Source organism: Diplotaxodon limnothrissa, linkage group LG19, assembly GCF_057381915.1.
Source record: "Diplotaxodon limnothrissa isolate DT_005_m linkage group LG19, D_limnothrissa_male_GT1.1, whole genome shotgun sequence".
Taxonomy (NCBI): domain Eukaryota; kingdom Metazoa; phylum Chordata; class Actinopteri; order Cichliformes; family Cichlidae; genus Diplotaxodon; species Diplotaxodon limnothrissa.
Window position 1 is genome coordinate 1,887,501 of NC_140614.1, and position 12,402 is coordinate 1,899,902.

Sequence of the window (12,402 nt, forward strand, 5' to 3'; positions counted from 1 at the left end):
AGGATGACATCACCATGGTAATGCGCCTCTGATAGCCTGAGGGAAATGCTGCTCTGGGATAGGCTGATGCTCACCACCGCCCACGATCTACACAAATGTGCAGTCCCACCAAATGGACCAGTTAGCAAATTAGATGCATTAGTTCATCTGTGGTACAGACCAAAGCCACAGGAGCTGAGTGTAGAATGCATTTGCGTATCTCTATGTTCATCCTCTTCACACAGTTGGTGAGGACAGAAAATAAAGGCTGGAAAACCATGTGTGTTTGTGTGAGCTTCAGAGGGCGGTGTGTTCATGGATAAAAGGATTAGACAATGAGGGAAGAATGGAGGGATAAGCAGAAGTGAAACGGGAGTAAAGGAAGGTGATAAAAAGGAGGCACGGGAAGATGTTGAACTAACAGCAGCGGCATCTTTGTATCTGTGACGAGTTCAAAGTCTGTTAAACGTGTATATTTACCTATACCTGTCCACTGGAGTGGCACTGAACTAGTGGTTCAGGAAATATTCATAGTATAATAATCCACTGTATACACCAAAAAAAAAAAAATCTCCAAGAGGAGACAGAGGTATTTGGATTGAGAAATATAAAAACTGCTTAATTTATCCTAAGCATGTCTGCTCTGCAAATTTATTATAATTAACTAAAATAAACACTTATGCTATGGCTACAACCCTGGTTGTCCAATTAGCACAAGTAGTTGTCTCATTATAACGAGACCTCCAGCGTGGCCTTATCAGAACCACAAACACCATTATGGCACCAGCAGGCCAGGTGCCATAATGGATAAAGGTAAGTGGTCATTCTGTCTAAATACCCTGAGCTCTGTCCATGTCAATCTGCAGCGCAAAGACTCAACATAAGGTATGGAGCCAGTTTTGCTCTTCAGGGGCGAAAGGCAGACAATAAAAGGCAGCCGACAGTCTTCCTTTCCTTTTCCAGATGTCCAGAAAATATTACCCAGAAATATCTGCCAGATGCACCTTGATCGGTGAGAAGGCCTCATCCATTTCAACCAGAAACTGCAGAAATGATATAATCACTACAACAGAGGACTGAAATGCAGTTCTCACCAGATGTTGCTAACAATCCATCTAACCTACACGTGCAAAGACATCAAATCATAGATTTCCACAAATTAAGTGTAATAATGAGAAATGACGCAGGGAAAACGTATTGAACACATGACGAAGTGGAGGTGTAAAAAGGGGAAGTCACGACACCAGCTGAAATCCTTTAGTAATTAGAAAACAATCCTGCAACTTCATGCAAATTCATATCAGCTAGTTCAGCCCCAAATGGCGACCTATAAAAAGGTGTGTCATTGCCAAGGTGTCGCACAAGAAACATCTTATGATGGATAGAATAAGACCTTCACAACCTTAATGTTGGGAAAACCACTGCTGACACTACTAAAGGTTCTGATGAGCAATGTTGGACATCTACGGTTTGATTTCTTTGCATGTATGGATTGGACGGGTTGTTACTGACATCTGGTGAGATTTATCAATAGCACTTTTTTTTAATGTTATATATATACATAGTTAGAAAAAATACGTATTTTACCCACTGTATTTACCGCTGTACCAAACAAAGGAGGTCTCTGCCTACTGTCAATGGTCACTGTATGCTAGTGTGTGTAACCTAGGGGACCTCCTGCTTGTCTGCTGATGTATGCAACAACTGTAGAATTTTCTTACCTGACTAATACATGATTACCTTTCAGCCAAGGGAGGAAATGTTTTAGCAACAGATGAACTGCCAGCATTTCCAGACAGTTTATGTGGTTAGAGCACATCTGTGGGCCCCATCTCTCAGCCCAGACCATAAGACAGAAATCTACAGAGACTACTTTCCTGACTGAATCTGTCATCAAGGTAATGCCCTGAATCAAGGAACTTTCACTGGTAACAAGTACATGTTTGAGGATAACAGCATTGACCCTGAAGATTTCTGAGGATAGAAAAGCTTTCACTAGGAGGAAGATTAAACTGAGTGCTCTAAACAAAATGCAAATAACCAACGAGACAGGCCAGACTCAAACACAGGACTCAGGAGATCAGATATGGTGAGTTTATTTACAGTGCTCGTGAAAGGAAAACTATTTACAACATCTTCAGGCAGGGATAAATCCACAGTCTCTCTTTTCAAGTTCCTTGGAAAGGAAACCGAACAGGAACAGAATCGTCTCCACAGCTCTCTCACACATAAATCGCTCTCACTGGGGAAAAACACCGGGGCTTCTGCACAGAGGAGGGGACACGTACGTAGTCGTTGTGCAAACTGGAAACAGACTTACTGATCAGAGACGGTTTCACAGTGTGGTCGGTTCAATGCTCTGGTGAAGACCGAAAGTTTGCTCCCAGCATAAGTAGTGGCAGACTGATCAGCAGACGGCAAACAGGTGATCTTGATTACTTCAGGTGTGATGGAGAGGAGGTAAGCACACACACAAACACACCACACACTTCACAGAGAGAGAGAGAGACGCACAGAAGGACTTGAGGACCGTTAGAGTAGCACCCAAACAAGAGCCTTCCGGCGACCCGCCAGGTTTATCAGGATGGTTGTCTCTAAGCATGGTTTTATCCAATATGGCTGATTGAGGAACCCAGGAAGGTTCCTCCAGCATGTACCCCTCCCAGTTCACGAAACACTGAAGCCTTCTCCCACGTCTAACTTCCATGAGCCGCCTTACCAAATATGTTGGTAAGCCATTGATGAGCTGGGCAGGTGGGGGAAGGTTCAGACGCAGGGCACAGAGGACTCGAGACAGGGTTTCAAATGAGAGACAGAAAACGTTATGGATTTGCATATTGTGCAGAAACTTGAGACGTTCAGACACAGGGTTGATAATGGCATGTCTTCAAAAGGGCTGATAAATTTGGACAACATTTTCCTGATTGAGTTCTTCATGTGCTTAGTGGAACGCCAACCCTTCCAACCTCGTCATTAATGGGGTCACTTGATGCGTCTGTTGGCAAGGTGCTTATTCTGCTCCTTGGTGGCAGCTTGACTGACCACGCTGCTTTCTAGAGTCGAAAACACTGTGACGGTGGTGCTGGATGGATAGAACAGTGCACTCACCTTCAACTGATGTAAACAATGGCAGCTGATAACCCAAGGATGCCTTTAAGGGTGAGAGGCCGGTGGCAGAGGAGGTAAGGGAATTGTGTACGTACTCAATCCAGGTCAATAGAGTGTTCCAGGTGGAAAGGTTGGAGAAATCAGGTTGGACACTTTTTACCCGAGTGTCCAGAAGATATGGCCGCAGGTCTGGTGATACGATTACAAAATCGATCATCGACCTGTGGCTTGGTAGCCATCTTGGTAGCCGGGGATTAGTCCGCCAGGGCCTCCACTTCTGGCCGCCGCCTGGCACACAATGCACCCAACCCCTACAGAGCCTCCTGTGGGTGGTGGGCCTGTAGGAGGATGTGCCCATGTCCTTTTTTCGGGCTGTGCGTGCCGGGCCCCATGGACTAAGACCCGGCTACCAGATGCTCGCCCTAGGGCATCCTCCCTGGGCCTGGCTTGAGGACAAAGCCCCGGTAACCCTATCCCGGGCAGGATGAACTGTTCCCTTGGTGTTCTACTTGTAGGGGACTTCTGGATTGCTCTTTGTCTGGTCCATCACCCAGGACCAATTTACCATGGGAGACCCTACCAAGGGACAGAGCCTCTGGAGAACATAGCCCCTGGGGTCCCTGGAACACACAAACCCCTCCACCATGATAAGGTAGCGATTTGCGGAGGGTCTAAAATTAATTATTTAGTAATTTTTATATATAGATGTGTTATTTTATAATGATCATACAACAGTTTTTGGAAAAATAAAAACAAAAGTAAACTGCCTTCACAATACTGTATGAGGTTCTGTCTATATCTGGTTGCCTGTTGCTAATGTTAAACGAATTCTGTGTTAGTAGCAGGTTAAACCCTTAAATATGTTTTTACAGAGGAGTACCCTTTGATTAGAAACGTATTATTTTCTTTCTCTTTAACTCTGTGTCTGTTTGCACATGTAATTAAAGCACAGGCCTCTGAGCTGGGTCCTCGCTGTGCAGGTTGATGGACAGTCTTCAGATGCCGTTAAGCACAGATGGTAAATTATTTTCAAGGAATAACTCCTACCCACCCTTTGTGCTCTCTGAATATGTGCAAGTGATAAAGACAAAGTCACAAGTTCTTGGCCAGTCACTCCATCACCTCAGCCAAACTGCTATGAAAACATTAAGTGTTCTTTAATTTTATAATATTCAGTCTATGGAATGAATATTGGTGGATGCACCAACAAGAACCAAAAGACTTAGAATCTACTTTTAAAATAATATTTTTTTGTATGCATACAGTGCTTTCACAGATTCAATATGGACATCATACATAACAGCTGTCAATATTACAGATGCCACTATGATGGAGTTCTGGATCCAGCAGAGAAACCAGCCTTCTCCCCTTAACATCGGGCTCGCTAATGTTCAGGTCCTTAACAACAAACTGGACAAGCTGCGCGCACAGATTAAGCATCAAAAGCTCATCAAGAACTGCTGTGATTTTGCATTCACAGAGACATGGCTGGAGCCCAGTGTGCCTCCTGAGCTGTTTACACGAGGTGATATATTGGCTCTGAATGCAATGTGCAACGTTATTAGTGATTCAGAGAATTCTAAACCAGAGGCAGCATTCATTGTTTAGGGAGACTTTAATAGAGCCGGTATGGAGACAGTTCTCCCAAAATTCTATCAGCATATTTCTTTTTCTACAACAGGCGATCAGACACTGGATCATTGTTACATCCCATCCAAACACTGTTACAAACTCCACCCCTACCCTGCACTTCAGACGACACACCACAGTTCCATACTGCTATTTTCTGCATACAGGCAGAAACCTGAACAGGAAAGCCTAGTTTCCAGAAACACTTTCAAATGGAATATTAGAAAGTGGTCTCCAAGACCAGACATCCTTCCAGATTGAAAGTCTCAGAGTGTCACCTCTACTCCTCCCTGAGATCCTGGATCCTCTTCAGTTTGCCACAGACGACGCCCTCGCCTCCTCGACTTAGAAAAAGGGAACACATATGTGAGAAAGTGAAAGATGTCTATCTGCAGATGGATTTCCAACTTCATGAAAAGGACCCAGGTGGTGAGAGCTGGTAAATGCACATCCTCCTTGTTTATGACAAACACAGGAACGCTACAGGACTGTGCTCTTTACTCATAACTGTGTTTCTAAGCACAGCTCCAATGTCATCGCTTTATTGCCAAATGACACGACCGTTGTGGGCTCAATCACAAACAATGATCAGCCAGCCTACAGAGAGAAGATGAAAGCACTAAACAGCTGGTGCCAGGACAATCTGTGTCAGCGTCACTAAAGGGAATGATAGTGGACTGCAAGATTGCAACATGGAACACTGACCCATCCATATCACTGGTGCTAACGCTGAAAGAGTCAGCACCTTTAAGCTCCTCTGTGATTCCAGTTCTTTTCTTCACACAGACATTGTGGTTACCTTGGCCTCCAGAAACACTGTGAGGAACCTTGGTGTCTTTTTGACCATGGTACATCCTTGAGTGCACATATTAAACAAATGTGTAGGACTGCTTTCCTGCATTTCGACAAAATTATTTGCACAACATACATAGAAACATCATGTCTGGCAGTGATGATAAAAACTAGTTTATGCATTTATTACTTCCAGGCTTGACTACTGTATTTCATTATTATCATCAGGTTCTCAGAAGCTTGCTGAAAAACCCCAAGTGTTCCAAAATGCTGCAGCACAAGTACTGAAAGAGGCCAGAGACCATATTTCTCCCATACTAGCTTCTCTTCAGTCGCTTCCTGCTAAATCCAGACTAACTTAAAATTCTTCTCCACATATACAAGGTCCAAACCATGTCCTGTCTCATGGTGCTGTATACCCAGATAGAAAAATTCACTCTTGGACTGCTGGCTTATTTGTGGTTCCTACGGCATTCAAACGTAGAAAGAGAAGAAGAGCGTTCAGCTTTCTCCTGTTTTCACTCTCTCATGGCACATGCCTACACCTTCCTGAGAAATTGTTTTCTTATATGGGGTCGTCTGATTGTTGGGGGTCTTTGCTAAAGCATATAGTTAGGGCTGGACCAGGTGACCCTGAATCCTCCCTTAGTTAAGCTGCAATAGACGTAGGCTGCCGGGGGATTCCCATGATGCACTGAGTTTTTCCTTTCCAGTCACCTTTCTCACTCACTATGTATTAACAGACCTCTCTGCATCGAATCATGTTATTAACCTCTGTCTCTCTTCCACAGCATGTCTTTATCCTGTCTTCCTTCTCTCACCCCAACCAATCACAGCAGGCCCCGCCCCTCCCTGAGCCTGGTTCTGCCGGAGGTTTCTTCCTGTTAAAAGGGAGTTTTTCCTTCCCACTGTCGCCAAAGTGCTTGCTCATAGGGGGTCATATGATTGTTGGGTTTTTCTCTGTATGTATTATTGTAGATTCTGCCTTCCAATATAAAGCACCTTGAGGCGACTGTTGTTGTGATTTGGCGCTGTATAAATCAAATTGAATTGAAATTGAAAAGTTGGGTCTTTACAACATAAAGTGTCTTGCATTGACTGTTGTGTGAGCTATTATACACAATATATTTGTATAAATTGAAATAATACAATCAAAGCCTTTCTTTCAGTTACTGCATCTAAACATTTCCACTATCTGTTCATCATTTCTGCACATTGGCTTTGAAGTTTTGCTCATTACAACCTTCATGACAGAATCAACTTGGTATTTAGGAGTTTTTCTTCACAAAAACTACTTAATTAAAGTCCTTTCAGTAAATTTCAGTTGGATGAAGATAGAACTGGGCGATATGAGATTTTTTCATATCACGATATGTTTTTTTCATTTCAGGCGATAACGATATCTATCACGATATAAGCCAAATAACTATATTTGTAAGATTTAAATGTGCCGTTGCTCACAAGTAAAATGTGAAATAATCAGCAGCTTGTTTTTATTTAAATATTTATTTCCTATAATAAGTTCAACAGGGTAGATGTACTTAAGGAACATGAGACTTTTTCAGATAAATAAAGGCAAATATTGCAAACTACACAAAAGGCAGCCGCTAAAGCGTTTAAGTTTCAAAATAGAACAAATGAAACAGACTAAATTGTCAATTCCACTTAGAAACAAAATATTAATTCTAAAAATAAATCTTAGTTTGTTTTACAGAAGAACAGACAAAACTGACTAACTTTTGTCAATATCAAATAAACTGAGAACTAAAAGGAAATTGTCAATCTCTCCTTGTTGTATAGCTTAGCTTTTCAAACAGTTTTAACAGTTACTTTAGTCTGACAAAAGCCGAATGACGAATCAGCGCTTCCAGTCAGAGACTGAGGCTACGTCCACACGTACACGGGTATTTTTGAAAACGGAGATTTTCCGTTTTCGTTTTAAAAAATAATCCCGTCCACACGTAAAGGCAGAAATGAAGGAAAACGCTGCTATGAACATGCCAAAGCAGCAGGTGGAGCTAGATTCCTAACCGTGCAGAAATGTTGGCCAATCAGAAGTCTAGAAGCCTCGGTGGGAAAAAGTAAACAAAGCTGGGGCATAGAAGCAGAACCGAGTCGTATGTGTGGAGGGACAGTAACTGTGTGTATATGTAAGCATTTAAACACTGCAGAGAGTAGAATTAACAGTAACAGTATTGTAGAAATTCATTTCACCGAAACAATAACGTGGCGCACAGTGTGACGCATGCACCAGTTTATTGTATTTCCAGACTTGCTTTCGGCACAATTTACAGTGCACGCTACTCTGTTTTTTGTCAGACTTGAAATAGCCGAAATACCTTCAGACTACGGAACTTCTATGGCTCTTCCGTTCGACAATCTCTCCGGCGTTGGAACCATCATCTGTTTTCTCTTCGGTCACGCTCGGTTGATTTTTCTAGTCGGCACACTCATTTCCTCCATTGTGCGCTGGCTCCATTACCCGCTGGCTGCTTCCCAAACAAACACACGTGCGGCTTGGCACTTGTGCTGTACGTAACAAGTCACGCGACGTGACGCTGCGGCTGTGATTGGTTCGGCTCTGCGCTACTGAATTTGGATTGGCTGACCTTTTTTTTTTTTTTTTTTTTTTTTTTTTAAAGAGGACAAGAGCGGCGAGGTCTATCGCGATAGCTTAATCTCTCTATCGAGTAAAAGTTATATCGCGATACATATCGTTATCGTTCTATCGCCCAGCTCTAGATGAAGATCTGGAAATTGATTTAGATATTGTAAAACATTATGTTGTACTTTGGTAATTATGGCTGCTGTCATGCTGCTTGACCAAATGTGATACAAAAAATTAATTCTTTCCCGTCCTGCTGGTGAGGCATCCTGGCCAAGGTCTAACAGCCTCAAACCATAACACTAACACCGCCGTGGTGCACGTTAGGGACGAGGTTCTGAAGCTAGACTACAGTCTTTATTCTTTCTCCAGACACAACATATGATTTATATAATGAGCATTTAAAGTTTGAACGAGGGTGGTGAAGATTATCTGACTACTTTAGATAACTGACATTACAAATGCATAATGTCCTACTGTGAACAGTGAGGTGACAGTGTGTTATTTGCAGCTGGACAGCAGCATAGAGCAGCTGCAGTAATTGATTTCTGCTGTCACACCAGGGCTAAATGACTGGGATTAGTGGACTATGAACAAGGCCTATTTATTACTGGGACACTCGTGATTAGCTCGTTACTCAGTTCACTGAGGTTCATCTCGCTGCCTGTCACGGGGGAGGGGGTGATATGTGTGTTTGTGCTTACATTTAAGCCCGGACGGTCAATAGGCCTTGTCTACAAGTATTATAGTTACAAAGCCCAAGGCGTTAGCAAAGCCATTCACAAGAAATCCTGCAACAGTTAATACAATAAGGCAAAATATACAGTTCCTAAATAGACTGAGTGTGGACCTGGGCGCTGCTCCATTTATTAAAATGCCACTTATCTGAACACAGTACACAACAGTACAACAAGGTGGAAAATACAAGCTATTTGTTATCTCTCCCAGCCAAGTGTAGGCAAAAAGCACTCACTATATTTCTGCAGTGGTGCTGCTTTCTTTCACTGCAATATGAGAAGAGCCACAAGAATATGGGAGAAAATGAAGAAGGGCCAAAAGAAGAAGAAATGATGGGGGAGGGATTTCAGTGAGAGCCACAGCTCATTTGATAACATTTATACTCCTAGATAACCGAGTAACATGGAAACACAGTACTGGGGATTTACACTTCTGCTCGAAATCTGCATGGTAACTACTAGGGCAGGGCAATACGGCCAAAACTATTTATCATATTTGAAAATAGGGCTGTGCGATATGACCAAAATCTCATATCCCGATATAAAACATCTATCGTCCGATAACGATATAAATCACAAAAATGTTATATTTTCTGTCAGTTCTGTGAATCTCGGGTAGCTGAAGTGTTTCCAGCTGCGTGTCGTGTACCTGGAGTCGAGTGTTTTAACCGATTTAAACGATACATTTTTAGACATAAGTTGTAATGGCCGCCGTTTTTTTATTACACGGCGTGCTGCGAGGAAAAGCCTGTTATAACGTTTGAGTCTAAGGTTTATTTTTTAGCACCTGACAACTCAATAATACTTTTTCACGTGATTCCGTTTATTTTGAAAAGTCTCAACAGGATCTTGAGCTTTATTGTGAAAGGTTTATGTGGAAAATAAACAAACGGACATGCGATGGTTTTACCGTCGTTGTTGCTAACGACAACCCATAAAAACAGGCGCTTGTCTGTCCGTAGTGGGGTGATATTAAATATAAGAGAAAGAGAGAACTTTAAGTAATATAGCCACCACAGTGACCATCAAAATGATGAACAAATATTGCCGTAAACAGTTTATTTTGCGACACCACGAAACAAACGATAGCGTAAAATGAAACGATAGATGTTTTTATATTGTCATCCGATACATATCGTTATATCGAACAGCCCTATTTGAAAATTTGCAATAACCATATAACTGACGATATACACGAGACAAAACACAACTCCACAACTTTATTAGTGCAAAAAACCCCATCAATGTATTTTCACTTAAACAAGCAGCTGTTTTTTGTGCATTAAAGTTATATAAAACATATATCCGACATATCCTCAGCATAACTTAAAAAGAGGCCATACACACACAATACGGTAATATAATGTTGAGGCGCAGTACGTATCACTCCGCGAGGCTCCTGCCTACGATAGCCGTAATGCTCCGACAATCCATCGAGCGGTGCGTCTTCGTAGCTTAGCAAAGTCGTACTAAAACATTTTTTGACAGATTTTCGAGCGCCGTGTACGACATCAAATCGTTTCGAGGTCAGTAAGCACAACTAGAATTCATACATAAGACGCACCAGATTATAAGGGGCACTGCCGAGTCTTCAGAAAATCAAAGGACGGTAATAACAACGGCCCACTAGCATGCTCTACCAAAAATAGTGCTTTGTTGTGTATCTGATGGACGAAAGCTAAACCAGTTCCACACCACTGAAGCTGCAGCATTTTTACAAACCAGTTCAGGTTCATCTGTTTCATTCAACGTTCCACTTTCACCCTTCTCATTCTCCGTCGCCGCCATGCTTTGTCCACCATGTGTGTATGAAAACAAAGGCACTGCGCGTGTTACCCATATTCTATCGCAATACTTCATTTTCTTATCATTGCCCAACATTACACCGGTGTTACTATAAAAGGTATGATATGGCCCAGCCCTAGTAACTACATCGTAGCTGCAAACCCCTCTGAAACCCTACGGCGTAATGAACACTGTGTCCTGAAGTACGACACACCTGAACTGCTCACTGCTAAACATAAACGGACCACAATAATTACTGGGGACCTAGGTGAGGAAAAGCCACAGCAGTTTCTGTGTTTCTATTGACTGGCACTGCATATAAGACAGCAGGACACAGTATTTAACACATAATGCACCACACACAAGTACAAATACAACAACAACGCTGGCCATTTATGTAGGTTAAAGCTTTATAAAGTTTCCTCACAGAAATCTAAATCAGGCCTAAATTTTACTCTTTGTCCGCTTCAGTTAGTCTATCCACCATTTTTTTTTTTTTTTGGGGGGGGGGGGGGGGGGGGGGGGGTATCCATCACCAGGGCACAATGACTCTTAGGATAGGGGAGGCCACAAAGCATCCTTCAAACCCTGGAGAAAGAAAGACACACTTTGGCCTGTATTTAGAGAAGCCTTCAAATACAGCCTTTGTGATGTAATCATCCTCCAAATTACCTAAATTATTAGCCTTCTCTCCCTGCATTGGTCTGCATACTCCCTCCACCTCAGTCATTGTTGCTTTTTGCACTTTATTCACTTCACTGGATTTTTATCTCTCACTGCACAGCAGCTTTTGTTAAGAGACCAGATATCCAGATATACACAACAGAAAATCAGAGACTAATTCATTCTAGTAGGAAACACGACTGTGTCTTAATTTACAGTTTGTGCAAAAGTCTCATGAGGAGGAAGCAGAGTCATCAAATCTCAGACCACCAAGTGCTCCATCCCCCCCATCACACAATGCAATGGTATATTGAGTCATCAAAGAAATGAAACACAGCAAACCAATTCTCACACTGGAAGCAGGAAACGCCCTTTTCACTGAGTAACTGACCATTTAATGCTCAGTGAAATCTATTACATTTTCAGTCAACAGTCTAACAATCTGAAAATCGGCTTCTTCCAATGCAGATCAGGCTTTTTATCAAAAAAGTAGGCCAACCTATGTAATGTAAATGTGGTGTCTTAGTAACCTTTTAAATTAAACACCAAGATGCTGTATTTATCAGCTATTTAAACCAATGATCTGAAAACCTTTTGATTCTCTACCCAAACAACAGGATGGGGCTCACCCAGCCCATCAGATTTTTATCTCCTACAGTCATTTGGAAAACTCAACAACTGCTGCAGAGAAATGTCACAAAGCCATTTTTCATTGTGATGTTTAAATAAATCATCAGTAACGCTGAGGTCCAGGCTCTGAGGAGGCCATTCCCAATGTTGTACATACAATATTTGTGAGCCACATTTGCAGAAGTAATGCAATGTGATTACAGTAATGCATAATCACATTACACTTTTCAACAATGCAGTAAGCCTTACTGTACTAAATTACGTAAATACATTACAATTCCAATAAAGTTGACAGCTTTGTGCTCTGAAGCGCCGTACCAGCTGCTGTTAGAGCCCTCTGGCCTGGGTGACACAAGGAAAGCAGCAGTGACAAGGAAATGCAGTATTACTGCTGCTGCTGCTGCTGCTGAAGATCAGCCTGTCAGCTGTGATCTAACTAAAGCAGGCAGCTGGGAAGCAAATGTTAAACACTCC

General features: G+C 42.3%; 1 protein-coding gene across 1 annotated transcript in view; it reads right to left on the reverse strand.

Moving 5' to 3' along the window:
* adck1 (aarF domain containing kinase 1) overlaps positions 1 to 12,402 on the reverse strand; it is a 91,608-nt gene that overhangs the window by 55,590 nt on the left and 23,616 nt on the right. The window lies entirely within an intron of this gene.